The sequence below is a fragment of the Meles meles genome, chromosome 9, assembly GCF_922984935.1.
Source record: "Meles meles chromosome 9, mMelMel3.1 paternal haplotype, whole genome shotgun sequence".
Taxonomy (NCBI): Eukaryota; Metazoa; Chordata; class Mammalia; order Carnivora; family Mustelidae; genus Meles; species Meles meles.
Genome location: NC_060074.1, coordinates 45,767,138 through 45,790,861, shown reverse-complemented (window position 1 = coordinate 45,790,861; position 23,724 = coordinate 45,767,138). Strand labels below are relative to the sequence as shown.

The 23,724-nt window shown below is 54.7% G+C and overlaps 1 protein-coding gene across 1 annotated transcript in view; it reads right to left on the bottom strand.

Moving 5' to 3' along the window:
• Positions 1-334: 334 nt before the first annotated feature.
• Positions 335-23,724, bottom strand: part of TWIST2 (twist family bHLH transcription factor 2) — a 50,960-nt gene continuing 27,570 nt past the window's right edge. Inside the window, exon 2 of the mRNA XM_046019373.1 lies at positions 335-1,033. The gene's annotated coding sequence lies outside the window, so the exon portion shown is untranslated. The remainder of the gene's footprint in view (positions 1,034-23,724) is intronic.

Sequence of the window (23,724 nt, the reverse complement as noted above, 5' to 3'; positions counted from 1 at the left end):
CGGGACGGACACAGCTTGACAACGGGAAGTGGTCCGGAGAGCAGCTCTGACAGCGGGGGCCTCGGAGGGCATAGCCGCTGAGAAGCCGGACACACGGAGGGGCCGAGGCCGGCCTCACCCGCTGACCCAGGTCTGGGTCTGTTGCCCTCGCACCGTGTTAGGGTGGGTAGCTTCTAGAATGGCTAACAACGACCTAGGACATAAACTGCCTCGCATCCTTTCTTGTCCCTTCTAAAGGGAATCGACTGTCGCCTTCGCGAGCTGCTCCGACCTTGACAGGCCGATTCCGTGCTGCGCGGTACAGAAGAGGAGAGGGAGACGCGCTGCACCGACATCTTTATTATTCCTGGGAGGGGAGCGGGGTACACAGCCACGTTGCAGTCACCGAGCTTGTTAAAAATATCTCAATAAATAAAACAAATAAGCAACATATACACTGAAACAGAAAATATTTTAAAAAATGGTTAGCTGAGCAAATCATGAGAAAGAGAAGAGGCCAGGAGTGAGGGGGGTTCCAGGCTTTCGTGGAACAGTCAGTCATGCAGAGGCTGGGGGGCGAGGGAACACGAGGTTCTTTTTCTGAGAGCCTTGGTCCAGTTTAAACAGAAGGTACAGGAATGCATTTCTGTTTTATTAAAAAAATATACATTAAAAAAGGCACTTAGAGGGAAATACAAATCCAAAATTTCAATCCTTGTAAATATGTTCCTGAATCTAGAGATTTTCAGAAAGAATAAATCCCCCCCCTTAAAAAACAAAAATAAAACCGAGAAGAAATATCCGAACAGCGGCCAGGATGACAAGGAAATGTCACCGGCAAGAAGGACCATGAGTGCCGCGTCCTCTGTGGGGACCGTCTCTGGGGCAGGAGCTGTGCAGTCCGGGCTCGCCCACTCAGTGCCGCTGCTGTCCCCTCGTCCACACGCTGTGCTGAACCGCAGATGGGGAGGCTTCCTTGAGGTTGTTCAGGTTTCAGAAGTGACAGATGTGGAGGCGTCCCAGTTCCACTTGAGCCTCAGCCCCACAGGACAGCCTGGAAGACACGCAAGAGGGAGGGTGAGACACCACCACACGCGGCGTGTGCCTGTGTGGTTGTGTGTATGTGTGTGTGGTATGTGTGGTTGTCTGTGTGCAGTTATGTGTGTGGTTGTGTATGTGTGTGGAATGTGGTGTGTGTATGTGTTTGGTGAGTGTGTGGCTATCTGTTGTGTGTGTGTGTGCAGCTGTCTGTGTGGTTGTATATGTGTGTAGTGTGCATGTGTGTTTGTCTGTGTGGTGTGTCTGTCTGGTGTGTATTTTTATGTGTGTGTGTGTATTGTTAGGTGTGTTTTATGTGTCTGCGTGGTTGTGTATGTGTGGGCAGTATGTGTGGTGTGTGTTTGGGTGTGCGTAGTTTTTAACGTAGTATATGGGGTTGTGAGTGTTGTATGTGGTGGTTGTGTGTTGTTTGTGTGTTGCTGTGTGTATTTTTTGTGTTATGTATGTATGTGGTGTTGTGTATGTGTGTGGTGTGGTTGTGTGTGGTGTATATGTGGTGTTGTGCATATGTATGTGGTATCTGTGTGTGTATGGCTATGTGTGTATGGTGTATGTGGTCATGTGTGTGGTGTGTGTGTGGTGTGCATGGGTGTGTGGTGTGATGTGTGTGTGATTGTGTGTGTGGTATGCATGGTTGTGTGTGTGGTGTGTGGTTGTACATGTGCTGTGTATGTGTGTGTGGTGTGTGTGGTTGTGTGTATGGTGTAACATATGTTTTGTGTGTTTGTGTGTAGTGTGTGGTATGTATGTGTGTGTGATTGTGTGTGTGGTGTGTGTGTGGTGTGTGTGGTTGTACGTGTGCTGTGTATGTGTGTGTGGTGTGTGGTGGTGTGATGTGTGTTTGTGTGTAGTGTGTGTGGTTTGCATGGTTGTGTGTGTGTGTGATGTGTTGTGCTGTGGTGTGTATGTGTGGAGTGTGTGTGCAGTCCTAGGCTAGCTCATCACACGGCGATTCTAGGACCCGCCTTTGTGATCAGGATACACAACTATCCTACATCCAAAGACCCCACAAGGGGGTGTAAGGGTCGCAGAAGCATGAGGGCGACCATGCCTGCCGGCGGCGTGCAGTGAAACCCGCACAGTGCGTCTTGCCGAGTCTCTCCAGGAGCCGCAAGAGCATCCCCTCCCACCCCACCCTGCGCCGTGGGACTGGCCAGCGAACTACCAGGTGGGGAGCCCACCCATTGACCAGGGCCATGCTCCCCAGGAAGCCTCCTGCCTTCCTGTAAGGAGGGTCTGTCTATCTGGTTGACCCTGGAGCCTGGAAACAGAGTGGGGCTTCAGACGGAAGGCTAGATGGAGTGGCAGAGAGAGAGACCCAGCGGTGGGGTCCCAGACCGCACCGGCTACCGTGTGTGCCATGGGGCTTGCTGGAGAAGATGTGCTGGGAAGAAGCTCAGGTGTGTGATGCCCAGACTTTAGAGACTTGTGGCTGTTGTAAGCCCAAGGTCATGAGTTCTGGTGGAGGGAAGGGGATAAGATTGCTGGACACGAGTGTGTGGTCAAGGCCTGCGACACCTGCGGAAAGGTCGTGCACCTGAGTGCTGAAGGGACTGAGCGTTCGGACAGGTGGGTCCCACACCTTGCTCCAAGGTGGCAACTTGTGGCTAGGACAACTTCCCACCTGTCACCAGCTGTTCCGGGGGGCTGTGGGTGGCTGATCACCTAGTCCTGCAGGACCCCAGTCCTACAGAACCCGTGGCCAGTTTGCAACCAGCCCTGAACCGATAGCATCCTTCCCAGGAAAACCCCGAGCTTCGTGAGCGATTCCTTAAGACTGACTGGTGAGCCCTTTGGTCGCACGTGGTCTTTATGCCTAGCCCACCGCCTGATGCGCACGGCTTGCCCACTTCCACGTCGGGAGAACAAACACAGAAATAACCAGAGAAACTTCATAACCCAAGCAGACAAGTCCATTCACCGAGAGCCCTTGAGGGCTGCCCTGGGCTGGGGTCGGAGGTAAACTGATGCCGAGATGGGAGGCTGGCAGGGGCCTGTGGGTGGGGAGGAGTCAGGAATGGCTTTACCAAGGAGGAGGCTGGGAGAAGGGTCACCATGAGGAATTTCCCTCCAGGACAAGAGGTCAAGGACAGTCAACCTCAGGCCCTGGGACAATGATGTGGAAAGGTATGAAAACACAGAAGGATCTCTGATACAGTGATGGGTGACATCTTCAGCACGGGGTGTGAGTGTGTGTGTGTGTGTGTGTGTGTCCCTGATCCTACTGGGCACTGGGCAGCAGGAAGCTTCCTCCTGTCTCCATGCTCCCAGCTCTTTCCCGACACATTCCCCAGAGAACTCTAGAAACCCCTGCCGAGCCAAGACAAAGGTCTGCAAAGACACACTGTCCCCCAAACTCGGGTGATTTCACACACACAAACACACACACATACACACTACTTTTCCTTCAAGCCCTGAACCCTCCAAATCCATCTGCCTTTCTAAGTGGTCCCGGGCAGAAAGTCAAAGGCTGCTCTCTCTTGGAGAATGTGGTTGTAATTAGATAATTAATCAGGGGGGCAGCTAGAGAAAGCTGAATGGAAGCCTTCCTCAGAGAGGGAATAATTACAACCATTTTTGATATATGAGCTGTGCCAACCCTCCGAGGGGAAATACAGGATCATCCGTGAAAAGCCAAAAGTGACAGCAGCCGTCCCCCAGCAGTGGTGAGCTTTGGGCTTTGCTGCACGTGCCCGCAGGGAGCAGTTTCATTAGTCTTCTTGACAGAGAAGCTGGGGGCCTGGGCCCCTTGATGTCACCCTGACCCCAAGCATGTCTGCTGACACGGGCAGCGTTCTCGGCAACAAACACACAACATCTGGGGCCCAGGGCTGCCTCCTGCATAGAACAGCGACCTGAAACCATACGCGTATGCCCTGTCTGGGGTTCATGCTCTGCTGCTGTCTGCCCTGCAGGGAAGGGGGGTGGCGGGCAGAGCGGCAGGGCAGTGGCTATGCTGAGAGAGCACCTTTGCTCCTCTCTCCCACACCAGGACCTTGGGCACCACGGCACAGTAAAGGGTCTTCACTGATTCTTATTTCCAGGACCTAATCCAATAGGTGAACCAACACGAATTCTCCAAAAAGGGAGGCAGGGCGATTAAGGGGGCATTTATTATAAGGTCTTCTGTCCGTCTACCCATGCACCCACCATCTACCCATGCACCCTTCATCCATCCACACACCACCCATCCTTCCCTCCTACCTTCTATCCATCCATCAATCCATCATTCCACCCACCCTCTGTCCACACATCCTTCAGTTTGTCGGTTCACCCACTCCTCCTTCCTTCCTCCCATCCAACCACCATCTATGAATGTACGTACCCACCCACCTTTCCATCATCTATCCACCACCCACCGTCTGTCCATCCATCCATCCTTTCGTCCATCTTCCTAACATGTATGGAGCATCGATCGTGTGCCCGAAATAGTTTTAAAAGCCCAGAAAAGAATCCGAGTAATCTAAGAGGGGAGAAGAAACACGTTTGGAAACAACTAGAACACAGAGTAGACAGGAACAACGTTTTTAACGGAAATGGCATTAAGACTCTGCAGCCAGAAAGGAAAGGGACCTTGAACTTCGCTTGACTGCTGAAAAAAACCAGAGTAGGGAATAAGGGGGGAAATGGGCACAGATATGTTACCTCCGGTCACTACAGCGCACACACACACACACACACACACCCCTGGGATTTTGCCAGTGGAGGCTGGAGGGGCAGAACGTGAGGCTCAGGGAGCCAGGCCCTGCCCACACAAACCCAGGGGCATGGCCACGGAGGGCCTTGCTCTGGCCCTCACTGCCCCCTTAGGCAGGAAAGTAGAGGACTCTACCTCCACAGGACCCTGATATTGTCCAGGTCACCAAAAGGGGCTACCCCTGCCAGCCCTCTCCTGTAGCCACCTGTGTCTCTCTCTCCTTCCAGTCACTACACTGAAAACATCCCCCGCCTCAACTCTTGGGCTCCCAGGTGCACTGGACTTAGGGTTGGGGTTCCTTCCCCTGGAGGTGAATGTTCATTGGTAGCTGAACACCTGCCCTCATGGGTCTTGCCCAACCCACAGGGGACAGCATCCCCACCACCCCAGCAGTCTTCGACCACCATTCTTCAGCTGGGCCGAGCCCAGACATGGCCTCCTGGAGGTTTGAAGACGCCCCCCTCCCCCACCCCAGGGCGGGCTGGAGGCATAGATCCCACCCGCCCGTGTCAATCTGACAGGCCCGTAAATACGAGTAGAAAACAAGGAATGGTTCACATCAGGACCACGGTGGGGAAGTCGGCGAGCTGAGCACCTCACGAATGGCCCAGAGCACAGGGACCAAACTTTAAGAACGGTGGAATTCGTCATTTGGAGAGATGCCAGGGGAGTCTGGGTGGATAAAATGAGGATACTCCGTTTTCAAAGAGAAACACAGCCAGGACACAAGGAACACGCTCTTGGAAATCACAGAAAAGTATGGAAGCGGCATATTTTGCAAGAAATAGGAGCAAAATAGCAAAAGGACACTGATGAAAAACGATCAGTAAATCAGAGACTGACTCGCGGAGGTCTCCAGCATCTGAGCAAAAGACAAGGAATGTGGAAGGAGGGAGGAGACGCAGCCCCGGGTAAGATGTGGAGGGAAATGTCCCTGTGCTTAGGGTAGGCTGTCGGTCCCAGATTAAAAGGAACACAAAGTTCTGGGAAGAGCGACGACAACACGGGCAGCCATGCCACATCACAAGGAAAGTTCTGGACTCTAAGAGTTCAGAAAACTTCCCACTGGCTTCCAGACATAAAAAGAGGCAGAAAAGAACCAGACCAGGAGAGCTTCCTGCTGGTGCCTGCGGACCCGCGATCCCAGGATGCCAGGGGTTTCTCTGGAAAAGGGTCCACGGACCATGTGTGGGAGCAGGACAGACAAGGCTAGGCATATACAGCTTCAGAAAATGCACCCCTGGGGGCCACTTCTGGGGGGGAAACATTACCTGGAAATGTCTTCCACCCAGAGGAAAGTACTTAGGGCTCCTATCTCTGCAAGTATGGCCACCAGTCATGGAACAATCGTCCCATGGCAAGACAAACAGGCCAAAAAGAACGCTGGTTGGAAAAGCCTCGGAGGCCGAAGGAACCTGCGGGTCCCCAGGCACCCCAAGCTCCTGCCTGCCCCACAGGCCTCAGGACCCCACACCAGGCAGCCCCATCTATCCGTGATCACCACGCCCCTGATTTCGCACTCTTCCAAACTCACTCAAGAAAAGGGGGAAATCTGAATGTCTCGGTATTTGTAAGATAAGCCGACCAGGTTACGAAGACTCTGGAACCAGACTGTTTTACAAGAGCATTACACAGAATCTCCCAGAACCTGGTCATTCCTATCTGTATTACTTAAGCTGTTCAGTGTTTACAGATGAGAAAACACTTCCCATTTTATCTTATTTTTTTTTCTTATGTGTTTATTTTGCCGAAGAATATTTTTTTAGAGCAGTTTTCGGTTCACAGCAAAATTGCGAGGCGGGTAAGGAAATAGTCCATGTAGCCCCCGCCCCCCACCATGCAGAGTCTCCCCCATAAAATGCCAATGAGACACGACTCTGACTCCTGTCCAAATGGCAGAAGAACCAAAGGCCAGGTCATGCCATCCGGGACCCTGAGTGCAGAGACGCTGAGTAAGACATCGGCAAACCAAGTCAAGTCATGGATTTGAAGAACCCCTTCCATGCCACCCAGAAGGCTTTGCTCCAGGAAAGCCGAGCAGTTAACATTCGGAATTCTGGTGCTAGAAGGGGTCATGAACCAGTAGCTCAGTACATACTGAGGCAGCAGTGCTAAGACTCGAGCATTCTGGAAGCTCCTGGAAGTCAGGAACTGAGAGCTCAGGTCTCGAGCTGAATCCTGGTGCTGCCACTGTGGTCACTGCCACCTTGGGAAGGTGACTTCAGCTCTCCAGGCCTCGGCTTGGGCATCTGTAAAAACACCCACTGAGAGCACCCTGAGACCACCAGCTCAGGGCTCACAGAGATCCAAGCCACAGCACACAAGAGGCTGGGGGCCCAACATCCTTTTCACGCCAGGTTGGGGTTTCTTCCCCAGATGGATCCCCAGGGTTTAAACCAAGCCCTGGCACATAGTAGGTACTCGATAAACTTCTGTGGAAAGAGGCCTACAACGAGGAGATCGTGTGGACTCCAGCGCAAAGCTGGCGTGGGAGTGAAGCTCTGGTCTCCTTCCAGAAACCCTCTCTCTACCGTGCTAGCTCCCATTCAAGCCTTCTCAGTCTCTGGCCCAGCCAGCAGCATCAGCCTCATACCGGAGCTCAGGAGAAATGCAGCAGCAGGCTTCGCCCTGGACCCTGGAATCAATGTCCACACTCTGCCAAATGCCCAGCTCTTCAGAAGATGCCCCTAGAGGATCCAGAACAGCTAAGTCAGCCCCATCCACATCCCGCACGTCCCTGGTCAGCCAGGTCGGCTGCACCTGAGACTGGCCGTGACTTGCCAGAGACACAAGCTGGTTAGAGACAAGGCTGGAAGAGGACTGGGGCACCCTGATTCTCCCTGTTGGGGGCCATCCACATGGCAGGCATCCCCACCACACCCACCAGCTGCCCTTCCGCCTGACAGCCCAGACACACCGGCCGGGGTAGGTGGGACACGAAGTGGACACAGCTGTGCAGCCAGCCGGCAACTTCCACAATTACTCACCATAAGAGAAAGGCAGTCAGGGTGCCAGCGACAGGCCCTGGAGGCTCTGAGAAGGCCACCATGCCCAGCGGAGGAGGGTTGCTCCTTCCCTCTTGCTGAGGACTTTTTAGCGCTCTCAGAGCCGCTTTGCCCCTGGGGCTATCTCCAGGACAAATGCCTCCTCCAAAGACAGTGGAAATAAGAGGTTTTGCTCTCAGAGGACAGAATCTGCAACTTCCTTCCAGGTGGGACCTGCAGGCAGCTCCAGGCAGGCCGCAAACAGACCACCCCTAGCACACGGGGCCAACACCTACAGGAGCAGCTGCCAGGTTCAGCTGACCGATCAAAAAGGCAGAGATCCAGCCACCCCTACTGGCTCCTGGGGGGGTTCCATACATGGGGATCCCCAGCAGGGCCAGGGGGGACATCCTCATGGTTCAGTCCCCCTCTCCTCCCTGCCAACTTCTGTGCACCTTCCCCAAAGCCATCTCAAAGGCCAAAAACGAAATACACCCCCACCCCACCCTACCCCATCCCAGGGAGTCTAAGAGTCCACTTCCAAATCAGAGGGCAAGAAGGGCCAGCTGTCCTCCCATAGGTCAGACTCTATCACCTGAAGTTGGACCTCTCCGGAGTGTCAGGGGACATAGTGACCATTCCTACAGGATGACAGAGGCCCTAGGAGAGGACGGATAAATGCAAACCACTCTCACCCAAGCAAACACAAATCAAGAAGCTGTCAGACTTGCAAGATTTTTACAAGGTTCTTCTGGCCGCCTGTGCCCTTGGCCACCCTACCTGCCTGAGCAGGTCCCCCTACCCTCAGGCCCCCTGGGGTCCCTGCCCCATACGGGGTGGTCTGTGCGCTATCCCTGGGCCAAGCAGTGGCTCTGACAGGCAGGACACTCTGCTCGCTCTCTGCTGGCCGCCAGGCCCTCTCCCAGAGTCAAATGGAGGCCACCGCCGTGGGGTTCTCAGGGGCCATAGCACTCTGCAAAGCAGGCCAGAGTCAAGATCCAGGAGCTTCTCTGCTGGCTGGGGCCTGGCCCATTCCCCTCTGGAGAGTCCACTTTTCCAGGAATGGTTGGGTGGAGAGGGTGCCCCTGCCGGCCCCACGGGGCTCCCAGGACACCAGTGGGCTGCTGGGCTTCTGCTGCTGGGCCTGGGAGAAGGCTGAGACCCTGCACCCAGCACAGCCCTGGAGGGACCTCCTGGGTTCCCAGGCCCTGTGGCTCCCGTGCGTCCCGGGGACGGTGAGATGTCCAGGAAGGCCGCTTGGAGGCCAGCACAGGCTGTGTGCTCCTGTGCCCCTGGGCCCCTCCCTGCTTCCGAAGCCCTGTGCTCCACTGTGTGGGGCACCTGCTCAGAAGTCTGATTCCCGGCTTGCCTGCCGTGCATGAGAAAGTGAATTCTGTCGTGAACGACCATATTTATGATGCCCGTACTAGTCTCCCACGGCTCCCTGGTAGCTGGAGGCAGGGCTGTTGGCCCTGGTCCCTCAGGGGAGTAAGAGTTTCACACCAGCTCGGAAGCAAAGCTATCTCTCTCTGTCTCTGTCTCCGTCTCTGTCGCTCTCCTCGGGCCTGGTGTTGGGAATTCGACCGGATAGTGTCTGGAATGGCCTTCCTGATGAGGAGACGCCGGCCTGGCAGCAGCCTGGGGAGAAGGCAGGCTTGCCTCTGCTTCCAGAACCCCTCTCTGCATGGTGCCTCCCAGCCTCCGGGCCTCGAATCAATGTGGCCACAGGACGGTCTAGGCCAGCTCTCTCAGTTCCCGAGGGAGCAGGGGCAGGAAGGCACAGGGTCCGCGCCAGGACTCCCACCAGTTAGCCTATCCAGCCTTCCTCTGAGGGAGGCCATCCCATCTCTCCTCCCCGCGTCACAGGACACTGTAAAGGGTCTCCCTAAGCTTAGAGGTCGTGAGGGATAGCAGTCCTGGACAACCAGGTAAGAGGAAGATGCAGCCTCCTCTGGGACTCGGGGCCTCTAGGGCCAGGAACTACCTCGACCAGTGAATTATGATTTCTCTAGATGTCACTAAATTTAGCTTCCAAATGAAACGCACTAGCAAAGGAAGGCGGTGTAAAAACTTACCCTGTGGGGCCCTATTTCAGGCTGGGGGTGCAGGCTATGCCTGTGGTGGGAGTGACCCATCCAGGGACGTCACGTCAGAGATAACGAGATGGGACCTGGGGCTGGAGGGGACTTAGGCCAAGTGACCAGGCAAGTGCAGAATTGCCCCCAGAACATAGGTCAGCTACGCCCCAAGGCCCGAGGCTGAAATCCTTCTCATGTGTCTGACCTTGTTCCTACACTTGTCACATGGGTCCAGACCAAGGAACACTGACTTAGTAAATGTCTTTGCACACTTGACAAACGAGGATCGGAGGACACTAGCCTCCCACAACAGCAGCAGCGCCCCAAGAGAACATTAAGTGAAGGTCCGCTGATATCAGACACTCGGATGCACACCATGGGTACCACTTGGTCCCTGTCCTTGGGGACAGACGACAAAATGAGTTATTATAACAAATATGTAATACATATTCCAGTAAAGGTACCGTGAAAGTGCACAAGGTCTACAACTATGTTGCTCTACAATATAAACATATATTACAGTTGTAAACGACTGTAGCAAAATATAATACACGTTAAAGTAAAGGTACGGGGGCACATGGGGGGCTCAGTTGGTTGAGCATCCGCCATCAGCTCAGGTCATGATTTCAGGCTCCTGGGATTCCCTGCTCCCTCTCCCTCTCCCCCTACTTGTGCTTTCTGTCTCTGTCAAATAAATAAAATCTTAAAAAAAAAAAAAAGGCATGAAAAGGTATATACTAAAGGCTCAGAGAAGGCAATGATTAAACCTCTGGGCAGGTGAGGGGTCTGGGGCGCTCTTCACAGAATTGGGGCTTGGAGCTGGGACTTCGAGGACGTCTCGTCCTGGGGGGAGGGAGGACTGAAAGGGTCTCAGGGCATATTTTAGGTCAGAGTGGGAGGAAAGGGGGCTTTCGGGGCAAGGTGACTCGTGACTCCCCACCAGTGAGGCCCTGGGCAGGGCATGGTGACCAGTGGTCTGGCTTGGGTACCAGGAGGGGTCAGGACACCAGGAGCAGAAGAGGGAAGAGGAGAAAATTGCTTTGGGGGGAAACAACAGGAGCAAAGTTGATGGAGCTGAGCTGTAGGTGTTTGCGGGACACCCCAGAGGTCAGGTTTACCCAGTGGGATGTATAGCTCCGAAACCCAGACGGGGCTGGGGACTTCACGTGCAGCTTCTGAGCCAAGCTGACAAAGGCATCAGACAGCAGTTAACTAGCGTTGGCTGGATTCGAACCCAAACCCGGGCTCATTCTCCAGCTCGGTGCTTCCTGTCCAGGACAGACCCCGATGCGGACACCTGGGGCAGCAGAAGAAGGGGAGGTGGTCCCTGAGGAGGCCACACGTGGCACTGGCTGGCAGCGCCCCCTGCTGGAGGGAGCCCGCCCTCTGCCGGGGGAAGTAGGACCTGACGGGGCAGGCAGGCGTCACCAAGAGACCTGGGGAAGCCCAGGTCAGGCGGCCGGGAGGGCTCCTTAGGAGCGGTTTTCTCTCTTTTTTTAATTTAAATTTTAAGTAGCTGGCATACAGTGCTGTCCTAGCTTCTGGAGCACAATTCAGGGATTCATCGTACATTCCCATGGGCGGGGCCCATTCCCCACCCAGCCCATCCCCCACCCATATCCCTCCAGCAACACTGTCTGTTCTCTGTCGTTAAGACTCTCTCATGGTTTGTTTCCCTCTCTGCCTTTTTTCTTTTCCCCCTTCCCCTATGTTCATGCTTTCTTTCCTAAATTCCACATGTGAATGAAACTGTATGGTACTTGTCTTTCTTTGACTGACCTATTTTGCTCAGCATTATACCCTCTAGTTCCATCCACATTGTTCCAAATGACAAGATTTCATCCTTGTTGAGGGCTGAGTGTGTGTGTGTGTGTGTGTGTGTGTGTGTGTGTGTGTGTGTGTGTGTACACACCACATCTCCATCCGTTCGTCAGCCTGTGGGCATCTGGATGGCTTCCCTAGTTTAGCTATTAGTTAATAAGTTTACTATAAACACTGGGGGACATGTGCCCCTTCGAATCTGTATTTTTGTATCCTTTGGGTAAATACCTCATAGTGCAATTGCTGGGTCATAGGGTAGCTCTAATTTTAACCACAAAAGAACATTTCTGAGACCATTTCCCTTGAGCAGGGATAAACGGGGATAGAAAACGGTTTCCAGGAATGAATCGGTCTGATGACGAGCCCTCCCTACCTCCCACCACCAGCATTTAGTTCCCAAATTTCATCTCAGAAAATGAGGCAATTTTCCAAACAGACAACTCTTTACAGGAGTAACTACACCTAAGTCTGTTTTCTTGAACAACCCAGAGAGATCACGCTACTTTAGGAAGATGATGCGTACATTCAGACTTATTCAGAAGAATGTGAAGTCCTTCCGGCATGAGGGGGAAGAATCCTACAAGGCTCCAGTCCTCAGTCCTTCCCACCTCTGGGAACCCGGGCTTTAGCAGACACGTGAGAGGTGGGATTCCTCTGGAAAAAACAACAGCACAGGACGGGGGCCTGGCGGGGAGCACAGACACACAGGCACTGCAGACGCCCCAGGAGCGTGGACCTGGCTTTGGCCAGCCCAGCCCTTCAGCAACAGGGACAAGGCCTCTCACTTCCCAAACTTTGGACTCACTGACTTTTGGTCTATTTCACGTTCTCAAACTTGAGCACCACAGGGATAAAACTGACCTCTGCTGGGAAACGCACCATATTTAGAAACGAACGGGCACGCCCTTGAGTTCAGGTAGTCGGCTTATCTGCACAAGCAGACAGGAAGGGAGAGCCTCCCTGGGCCGCACAGGCCATGTGGCTGTGGGCAACCAGCACTGAGGCCACAGAAGGGACGGCTCTGCCAGCGTGTGGTGCCCGAGCTCGGGAACCTCGCGGGAAGGGATGCACGGCTGCAGCAGGACAGTGGCTTGGAAGCCACATGCCACCCCACCATGGAACGAAAGGAAACAGAAGTGCCCAGATGTGCACAGGTTAGCAGCCAGCCAGAGCTGGAGAATGAATAAACAGTCAACGGACAGACGCCAGAAGAATGGGTACACGTCTCCTAACAAAACTCCCTGCGGGGTCACCTGTCACCCGCACACCAGATAACGCATTACCAGCACTCAGCGAGTGGTTGCTAATTCACAGATGCCCTGGGAACACTCGGGTCTCTCTAGGGACAAACTAGAAGGCAAGACAGGCAGCAAAGACCCGAGAACAGTGGGTTTTATCAGACAGGCCATTCCACCTAGAAAATGTGCATGTCCTTGACCTCCCAGCTCCCAGAGCGATGGTGCCATCAGCCAGCACAGGGTGACGCCTGACCTCTGAACTTCACCTTTTCTTATCTTTGGGTCTGCAAGCCTTTCACCTCCTCCCCTCCTGTTGCAGGGTGAAGTGGTCCCTGTCCTGTATCCGCTCGGGGCAGGACGACTGACAGATGGGCCTGCTCACCCTCTGGCTCCCCCCACAGCTGACCTCATGCACCTGGGAGCCCGAGGGCCTCAGGGGCAGCAGATATACAGGTGGAAGTCAAGGCCCAGAACCATGCTGGCTCAGCAAAGAGGCTGCAGCCACCATGTGAACACTGAAAACCCTGGGTGACGTCTGGGAAGAGACCCCAGTGGGTGCTGCATCCCCTGGCGGCCAGGACCTCCATGCCAGGGCGCGTGGCCCGTGGTGCTAACAGGGGGGCTCTGCTGTCGGCCGAGGAGGGCAACCCCGGGATCCCCAGCCCTCCGGACACAGTCAAGTTTACCCCGCCATTCTCGAAGCACTTGGCATCGGCCCTGCCTCTGGAAGGTGTGTTAGATGTTCTCTCCCCAAAAGGATTTTCAGACAAAGAGGTGTGATTCCCAGCATTTCGTTTCTAAGGATTATACCTCGAATTTCACGACCTGCCAGCGCAAGAGCTCCCTTTGCACGAACCCCGGAGAATCTGCGAGTGCAGGTGCAGACCCCTATCAGCCCGCAGGTAAGCCGCTGTTCCCTGGCTTATGGGGGGGGGGGGATGTTGTGGTGTCTGAAAAGGAGTCACACATCCTGGGGCGTCTCAGACAGCGGTGACCAATCTGGGAGGGCACACCCAGGGGAACAGATACTTCCAGAGCCTTCTTGGCTTTGCCCTCGATGCCAGTGTTTAAAGAGTGCTACTGCCTGGTCCCAGACGGTTCTCCGCCCCCGGGCTCAAGTCACGAGCTACAGGAACATGCTCTTTATTGCTCAATTTCTTTAAAAAAATGCAGGATTCCTGGATTGAAACTCTGCGTTTATAAATTATACTCATCAATCTGCGGAACTTACTGTTTTCAAAATATTTCTAAATAAGAAAAAAAGCGAGAAATGATGTGCATGAGCACACATTTCTGGGGAAAAAAAAAAAAAACCGAAGTGAGACACCATCTCTTCGATTGAACAGTATATGGAATGCGTCTCCTCATCTCTATGGGCTGCGTGAAATCGCTGGCTCTGAATGACCCTTCCCCGAGGGGACTTTGGGAGCAAAGCATTCCCTGCACATGATGAGGAGGGACCCCCGACTTTCACAAGCCCTGCCGCAGCTGATGTGGCCCAGGCCAGGTGCTCTCACACACTCTGAAGATCGCAGCCGGGGTCTGCGAGGGGGAGTGTCCACCCGGCACATAGTAGGAGTTCACATAGTGTTAAGAGATCTGCAGTGAAGGCGCTCAGGTCCAGAGCTGTCAACAGAGGAGGCCGGTGACGTGGAGGGACAAAATCTTGCTCCGTGTCATGGGGACTGACTTTATCTGAATTTAAGGTGTCCCTGTACTGCGGGAGAAGTAAATCAAGTGGCCTGATTTTATGGTCTAAATACAAACAGAATTTTCTTCGAATGCAGAGTGGGCATGGAGCTCTGTCTGGACGTGGGAAACCCGGGGACAGACAGGGCACAATGGGTTGGCAGTGACTTCTGTCCCTGGTGCATACTTGCAATATACAGGTGTGTGGGTATACTCAGTAGCGTCACACACCACGCACACGTACACGTATGGGCTGCAAACGTATTCACCACGTATGCGTGCACACCACGAACAGACACATACTCACACCTTCACCCACTCTTCTCTGAGACGCGTCACCTGGCTCCCCAGTGTGCTCTGGTCATTACAGATGTCACATTTGGGGGTAGAGATTAAACACTCTTGTTGCTTCTAACTGGTCCATCACCCAGGAGCCAGTGTCCAGTGAGGGCCTCGAAGGACTGTTGGGTCAGTGGGGATGGCTTCCATTTGCCCCCATAACCCTCTGCCGAATCCAGGAGCTCCAGAACCCTCTGCCCTTTGCACGTGCTGCAGCACCTCCCCTGCTGGGAAGGGGGCAGCTTGGATGTACCCGAGGGGGGCACTGGAATCCTTCTTCTTCTTTTTTTTTTTTTTTTAGAGATTTTATTAATTTATTTGACAGACAGACAGAGATCACAAGGAGGCAGAGAGGCAGGCGGGGGGGGCGGGGAAGCAGGCTCCCTGCTGAGCAGAGAGCCCGATGCGGGGCTTGATCCCAGGACCCTGAGACCATGACCTGAGCTGAAGGCAGAGGCTCAACCCACTGAGCCACCCAGGCGCCCCTGGAATCCTTCTTCTTAAAAGAACATTTCTGATCCTTTGTGTGTCCAAGAACAGTCCTCGCTTCTTCCGTTTGGGCAGCATCAGCGTGGGCTGACAGGCTGGGGATCACAGGTGTGCCTGTGGGTTGTAGAACCATGCCCCCCCCCCACTGATTGCAACAAAACTCCTGAGTTTGAAGCCAGAAGTGACTACTTCTGTTTGAAAGAGAGCAGAGCTAAGATCCAGAGACAGAAAACAACACCTAGCAACTACTCTCACAGCTGAATAGCTGAAGGGTCCAGATATTTCCTGGGTATTTCTCAGCTAAACCCAGGGCTACGGCCCTTTCCGTGCAAATCCCCCTTCCCCTATCTGCACATTTTTAGTGCATTTAATTACCACTTGGACTCCAGCTTAACATCCCATACAGATTCTATTGCCAGGAAAGGCCCCATGAATTAAGAGAGCCGTGTCAGCGCCCATGTTTATAAGGGGAAATAGTCTTTACTTTCAATCCTACCACCAGAAACCCACCTTCCCTTCTAGCAACCCATTAGCAACCTTGTCAATAAAGAGATGCGATGCGGTTGTTCCGTGTCGCCTTCAAGAATTCAGGTTGGGGGGGCGCCTGGGTGGCTCAGTGGTTTAAGCCTCTGCCTTCGGCTCAGGTCATGATCTCAGGGTCCTGGGATCGAGCCCCGCATCGGGCTCCCTGCTCAGTGGGGAGCCTGTTTCTCCCTCTCTCTCTGCCTGCCTCTCTGCCTACTTGTGACCTCTCTCTCTGTCAAATAAATAAATATTAAAAAAAAAAAATTCAGGTTGGGGCACCTGGGTGGCTCAATGGGTTAAGGCCTCTGCCTTCGGCTCGGGTCATGATCCTAGGGCCCTGGGACCGAACCCCACATCGGGCTTTCTGCTCGGCAGAGAGCCTGCTTCCTCCTCTCTCTCTCTCTGCCTACTTGTGATCTCTGTCTGTCAAATAAATAAAAATAAATAAAATCTTTAAAAAAAAAAAAGAATTCCGGTTGAATCCACTTTAAAATAAAATACTACCCAGCAAGCACATACAGAGGAAGAAGGTCAGTAGAGGTGGAAGAAACCGCCAACAAAACCCAGAGCGGAGGCAGGGCCTTGAAAAGAAGCCAGCACACCTTGGGCCAAAGGTAAGAAGTCAGCCGAAGCCTGGGGACAGCGCAGCATGACTGCACAGTCTCCACATCCAATGCGAGTTCCTCTAAGGCAAGCCGATATAGACAGACCCACATTTAGTAAACAAATACAAGAAGCCATGGTTACACCCTGGAAAAGTTTTATGATTTATAAAAAAGCTTTAGTGAAAAGTGCCTTTCGAAACTGAGCTCCTCTAAGAACGAAATCTGAAAGGATTCACTTCAGACAATTTTTTTGAGCAAATACCCATTTTACGAAGCCGAGTGCACCTGTCTGCGGCTCCGGGGTGACATGAGAGAGACCGGGGCGTTAGGAAACTGTCTTCCTTCTCCTCTCAGGGCATTTCCGTCGGGGCACGAGAGAATCAACTGCAACAACAGGCCCCCGCATCTCACTGGGGCAACACAACAGTCCTGTCCTCTATGTCCTGTCCGTTCTTCCTGCTTGGTCAGCATGATGCGGGCTCCTCTCTGCACAGCCACCAGGGATGCGGGCTGGCAGGGTCGCCACCATCTTGTGGATGCATCGTATGGGACACATGGTCTCCTGGTCCCTTGGGGGCAGCAGGAGGGAGACTGGGGTGTCACACCCCCATTCTTCCGCACTTCGGCCTGGAGAGGCTAGCGTCCTTGCTCCCCAAGCACACTGACTGCGACTAGGCATATGGCCTTGCCCGGTTTCAGGGTCCTGAGGAGAACGAGGGAGACGGTCAACGTTTGGGGGCTCCACCCAGTCCGCCTTGAGAGCCAAAGCAATGGTTTTTTTTGTTGCTGTTGCTATTTGTTTTTTCATAAAGGCTGATCAAAAACACAAAATAATTTGCAGACAGTCCCTCAAGAAACTGATAAATTAATCTCACTAACCTCTACCAGACCCTTGAAAATTCACCAGTAGCCAAAATAACGGCTAGGGAATGATGGCGGGGAAGCGGACGGGTGAAAGGACTCAGCTTTGATAAACAGTCCTTAAAAGCAATACACAGGCAAACACTAAGATGAAGACGGTGACATTATTCTATCTTGAATTCGTGGCATTGGGGTCCTGGATACCAGCTGGCATCCTTGTTTGATCGAGGAGATGTGGAGCGCTGAGGGAAGGTGGGTTGTTACTGGAAAGCACCTCCAGTCTCCTCCACCTCCTCCAAGTGATGGGCCACCTGGTCCCCAGGACTGCAGCACACTGTGCCCTTGGTGTGAAAGTCTCACGGGGACCGAGACTCCAGGAGGCTCACCACGGTGGAGTCAGCTGCAGTGTCGCCGTCGGAAGGAACCAGCCTCCTGGGGAGGCTCCTGTGTTGTCCGTGGAAGAAAGCTCCAAGCTGCCTGAGTGGACAGGACTTCCAGGGGGTCCTCTTGGCCTCTGTGCCCGGTTGCTGTGCTCAAGCATATTCTTGGAAGTTGTTAATGCATCTACCCAAGTTCCGTCTTCCCAGGGATGCCTGGGACAAAACGTTTCTCCCTCCTTTTCCCAGCTCTTTCCTGGGAACTTCACTTCCACCTTGACAGGAAGGTTTAGCAACGGGAGGCCACTTGCAACCCCCCTCGTGGAGAAGCTTCTCTTGCTGCTGGGAATCCGTGCAGAAAACAGAGCGCCCATTGACCAAATACAAAACCCCTCCAATGTCACACGCCTCCCTGCCTTCCTTCTGGACACACTTGCCCTGTTCAGTTCACGGGCTGTCATAGAGTCACCACATCCCAACTTGGCGGCCTGGGAGTCTGAACATATCCAGCATCCCCGCGGACCCAAGACACGGCCTGGAAGTGTGCTTTCCCAAATTGTGAGCAAGGCGACCTCAGGGCTGGACGAGGGATTTCCACGTATGTTGTGCCCGTCTTTACAACACCAGCAACCCCAGGACACCGTCTGAGAAGAAACCGGAATTCTCCTGCATAGCTTACGGACTCAAGAAGCATAAATGAGAATGTTTTAGTGAGAGGATGTGGACAGAAACCACTTTCCCTACGAGAGAGTCTAGCTTGAGTTTCAGGTATTAATTGTTGAGTCAAAGACATAATTAACACTAGGCAAAGCTGTGTGACCTGGGATTGTTACAGGGGTTCTGGGCTTCATATTGTTTCTGGCCGCAGGGGATTCAGTCCCCAGAAGAGGGTCTTGGCAGGCGCTCAGCCTGGGCGCCGGTCTGCTGGTCTGTGGAATCAAGTTCACTACACGTTTTATGTCTTGGTGGGAAAGTCATTAGCAGTATGATTGTAAGCTAAGATTACCAACATACTTGAAGAATGTAAAAACCACCTTGGCTGCCTTTCGACAATGATCCTAACATATTCCAATATCCCCCTCGCTCCCCCCAGGGTGGTGCAGAGCAGTTACAACGCGGTTTGTGGGATTCCCGGAGCTCTCGAGGGGAAATTCTCACCATCGCTCCAATCCTCACATGGAGTCCCACCTGCTCTGCTGACACCAGCCCTCAGGACCCCAGGGAGGGATGGAGCCGAGACCCCAGCACATTCTGCTGGGTCACAGGCTGGGCAAGGCAGGTGGGGAGAACACTAGGCAGCCCAGGGTGGGGGCCGTCCCAAATGGGCTACTACTCTTCCTTTGGTCAAATGTGTGTAACAAACCCCTGAGAAGTCAGTTTTTCATTTTCCACCTCTTGGCCTGGACTAAACACCACTGACCGAACCATAGGCCTCGGTGGGGTGCTGTGTGGGCACCGGAGGGGGGAAAATCGGGGTGAGCAGGGGACCCTGGGGCCCTGCGGCATGCCCTCCAATGGCCCGACCACAGGGCAGGGGACCCCAACACGAAGGAGGCAGGCCCAGTGTCCTGGCTCCTTGCATCTGCACTGTCAGGGAGGGCCCTGAGGATGGAGGAGGCTCCAGTGAGCTGGACCAACCCCCTCCTGCTCTGAGCTTCCTGGGCATCCTTCCCTGCCATGTTCGCCTCCACGAAGAGCAAGCTCCGTTGAGGAAACCCTTGGCCTCCCTCTGCCTCTTTGTCACTCCTGGGGTGTTGGAGTGGTCAATCACTGATTGACTCACAGTGTGTTGAACTCAGGCTCTGGAACCTTCCTCTAGGAGCCGGAGTTGGTGGCAAAGAGCAGGTGTTTCCCGTCCACCCTTCGAGCAGGCCGCCCACCCGCCCGACCCCAAGGGGAAGCCCATCTTGGTCCGGCTCCGCTGGGCACTGAGGGCGAGTCTGCCTGACCCTGGACCCTTCATCTTCATCTTAGCCTTCATCTGTGTCAAAGGTGACCTTGGACCAGCCTCACTCAGGTCTCACATCTGTGCACCCAGGAGGGGGAAAGGGCATTTTCATCTCACCCTGTCCTCTCTGGGGGCACCTGCGGGGTCACCACACCCCTGTGGCCTGTTAACTAATCGGCGCTTGGCCTGGGAAGCTCTTTCAGGACCGGCACCTGGACCCCTGTGGTGTGGCTGGCAGACAGTGGGGGTCACCCCACACCAAGAGGGGCTTCAGAACTCCAGGAGCAGACCCTGCCGTGGGGCATGAGGCTGCTTTCCAAAGAAGCTTGCATCAGGCCAGGTTAAGCTCTCCTGTCCCCCCTGCCTCCTGCTGTCGGAGCGAACTTGGTCACCTCTTGTCTCCAAGCTAGACCTCCCTTCTCCCAGGTAGCAGTGGGGGGACCTGGCCCAGGGGTCTCCATGGTCCCCGGGGGTCTCATGGTTTTATAGAATCTCAAGGAGACTGAGGTATGGGCTCCCACGTTCTGTCTGGGGCACAGCCGGCATCTCACAAACGTGGTTCAGAGGAACTGGGCAAAGGCGTGCGATGCCACGTGTTCCCAGATGTTCAGCATGGAGGGTCCTCCCAGTACCTTCTCGGGGAGGGGCTGGTGTTAACAGAAGGATTTCTGAAGGGAAGAAGAGACATAGCAGACGGGATGCTGGGGGAAGGACGAACTGAAACCAGACCCAGCGCCCCTGCCCCCGGGGCTTCGCAGATTGCCGCTCCTCCGTCATTGTTGCAGACGCTCAAGGAGACAAAGCCATAGTTCTGAGCGCCGTACACCTGGGAAGCAGTGAAAACACGGCCCCTTTCACCTTCTCATTCCCAAGGACCACCTCCCTCTCCACAAGGCAGAGCCAGCACGTCATCCGCCATCCCTTCTGAATGCCCTTGGAGCTGGGGTCCACCTAATTCGACCCCCTCCATGCTCCCTGGGTTCTTCCCAGGCCAGGCTACTAGAAAACTCCTGCACTCCCACACCAAATGTTTCCCCTGTTCTGTCTTCAAAATCCCAATCCTTCCCTCCCACTGGAACTAAAGGACCGTGCAGTCTGGGTCAGCCCACCTCCGTCCGTTCTCTGGTGTCTCCCGCCCCTCCCCCTCCACTGTTTTTCCCTCCTTATTTGTCCTGTTTAATGTCAAGTGCCTGGTTCCTCAGGAACAGCAGCTGCAGAAGCGAGCACGAGTGGATTTCAAATCAGCAGAGAGCGTTTGCGACAAGTAATGTGGCAAAGCACCATCTACACTTGCACGGGGCTGCTCTGGCCCCCACTTGTGCTCTCGGGACAGCAAGGACAGGAGGGCCACCAGAATGGTCCCTGTGGACAGAAGATGTCCTCTGCCCATCCTCACAATAGCCTAGGGGACGCCACGGCACTCCTCCAGGGTCACTGAAGTGCCACAGGCAGAAAGTGGAGGCCCCAAGTCCCTCCAGGGCCACACAGACCACAAGCTGCTGTCTAGGCCTGTCTGAACGCTCTCGGGCTCAAGGTCTCAAGCTAGGGCAACATTTGCACTCGGGACAGCGCTATCCGGCAGACCGGCCCTCAAGCCTTCTCCGGTTTCGTCCCCTGGGCCACAGCGGACAAGCTGCCCACAGCGGACAAGCTGCCCACAGCACGGGCCAGTAGCACACCAGGGCAAGATGGCAGGTGTCTGCAAAGCCGTGGGGCCCAGACCCTCGCTGGAGCCCGGCTGTCCCCTGAGACCTGCCTGTCCGGGCCTGAGGCTGCCTGTCTCTCAGCTGCTCTGAGCGGCCGGGACTGCCCAGGTCTCTGCAGCGCTCAGAGAGCCCCCGTCCTTTTTGTAAAACAATCTCTGTGCTCAGCAGACGGCGATCACGGCAGTTCCACTCCCAGGGAGCCCCCTCCCCAGGGGCAACGCACACCCGTGAGCAGCTCATAGCTCGGCCCGGCGAAGAGCTCTGCTCCCGCAGCCAAGTGTTTCTACAGATCGTTAACTCCTGGGGGCACGGCCAGGCCAGGGAGGAGGCAGGCTGCACGTTGGTGTCTGTGCCTCAGAAGGCCGACCTGAACAGAGGCAAAGAGGCTCTGGAATTAGAGTAACATGAGTCAATGCGAGCCCAAATGAAATTTACACATGCTTCGAGAGTGCGGTCTGTTCTGCCAGGCAGGGCACACGGGCACGGCCAAGGACGCCCGGCTTCTGCCTTTCTGTCAGGGCCGCAGCACCGAGGGGAGGAAAGCACTGATGCGTTTCCCAGGCCCTGTCTTCTTGAAGGCGGCCCGCAGTCAGAGCTGGTGCAGCAGGGAGACAGGGAGGGCGGGAGAACTTGAACCCACGGCCTGGCTCCCACAGGGTCTCACACCTGGGAGCCCAGACTCTTGCTGGGAGTGGGGAAGGAGTCTCCCAGGACACAAGACTCAGAGCCAGAGGGGCCTGGCCTGAAAGCCTGAATCCCCTGCAATCCTGACCTATGGGCGTGGCCGTGTGTGTGCTCATGCACGAGTGTGTGTATGGTATGTGCATGAGTGTGTGCACACGCATGTTTGCGTGTATGTGGTGTGTTTGTGTGTACGGAATGTGTGTGCATCTGAGTATTGTGTGGTGTGCATGCATGAGTGTGAATGTGTTGTGCACACATGCGGTGTATATGGTGTGTGTGCGCGTGTGAGTATGTGCGTGTGCATGAGTGTGTGTGTGGTGTGTGTGCATGGGCTGTATGTGGTTTGTGAGTGTCTGCATGAGTGTGCATGTGCTGGGCACGCGAGTGTGTGTATGTGGGTGTGTGCACTGTGTGCATGTAGTGTGTATGTGGCGTGTGTGTGCATGCATGAGTGTGCACGTGGTTTCTGTGTGCATGTGAATGTGTGCGTGTGCACAGGAGAGACGCAGAGACGCACAGAAGGACAGAAAGAGCTGCTGTGTGGCCGGTAGCTCCCACGGCTGGAAAGCCAGGCGAAAGGCGGGAGGAGGACAGGCCCTCCTGAGTGTGCAGTTCCCCCCCCCCCCCCACTCCAGAAAACATCTCCGGACACAGGTTCACAGGTGCAGAACACTGACTCCAGCGATGCTCAAGACCAGGCTGCTGAACGGAGCTGAGCCAGGATGGTGAGCTGGCGGGTCTGGGGACAGTGCCCCCACACGTGAACCCAGCCCGGGGAGGAGTCCTCCCTGCAGGCGGAGGGCGTGGGTGGGCAGTGAGGAGCACAGACATGCAGGGGACCCTGTCCCTGCTCTCTGCGAGCCAGAGCTCGCCGAAGGAGGCACAGGCCACAGAGGTCATCTGTCTGGACAGTGGTGACCATGCTCCTTTAAAAATAATAATGATGAGGATGCCCAGCCTGCCCCCAGGCCCCTGGTTTAGCAGGTGGGGGCAGGGCATCAGAATCATAGGGGAGGGATTTTCAGCACACACCTCCCTGGCTGGGCATGCGGAGTGGGGAAGGGGTAGCAGGGCAGAGGAAAAACCCATGAGCTTTTCCACCACACACCTTCCCCTGTGTAGCCGCAGAGCTTGGCAGAACGGCCCTGGAGAGTTTGCGTGCGTGTGCCCTGCACAGAAGGACCATACAGTGCGCCAGCTGAAGTGGGCCACAAGAGTGAAAGAGGCACTGTTAGACTCAGACTCAGAAACAAAGATAAACCCGGACAGTCCCAGGAAGAGGGGCAGGGACAGTCACCAGTAAGAGGGACATGGACGGTCACCTTACTGACAGGGCGTCCCCTTGGGACACTTGGCCCACCACCCCCACTTGCTCCAACAGAGCCCGGATTACTGATCTCCTTGGGAAGCCACCAACCCCATGTCTCCCCTAGATGTGTGCATCCAGGTAAGACAAGGACAGACCCGCACCATGAGGGACGCCCAGGCTCAGCAGGGACAGAGCTGGAAAAGAGTGTGCGTCCACCCGCCCTGGTGACAGCAGCCCTTCCTGCCGTTCTGGGGCCTGCTGGAGTCCTTCTCTGCACCAAGCACACGGTGCAACTTGATATGATACACTCAGAATGATTTTGAAATTATGGTCTCG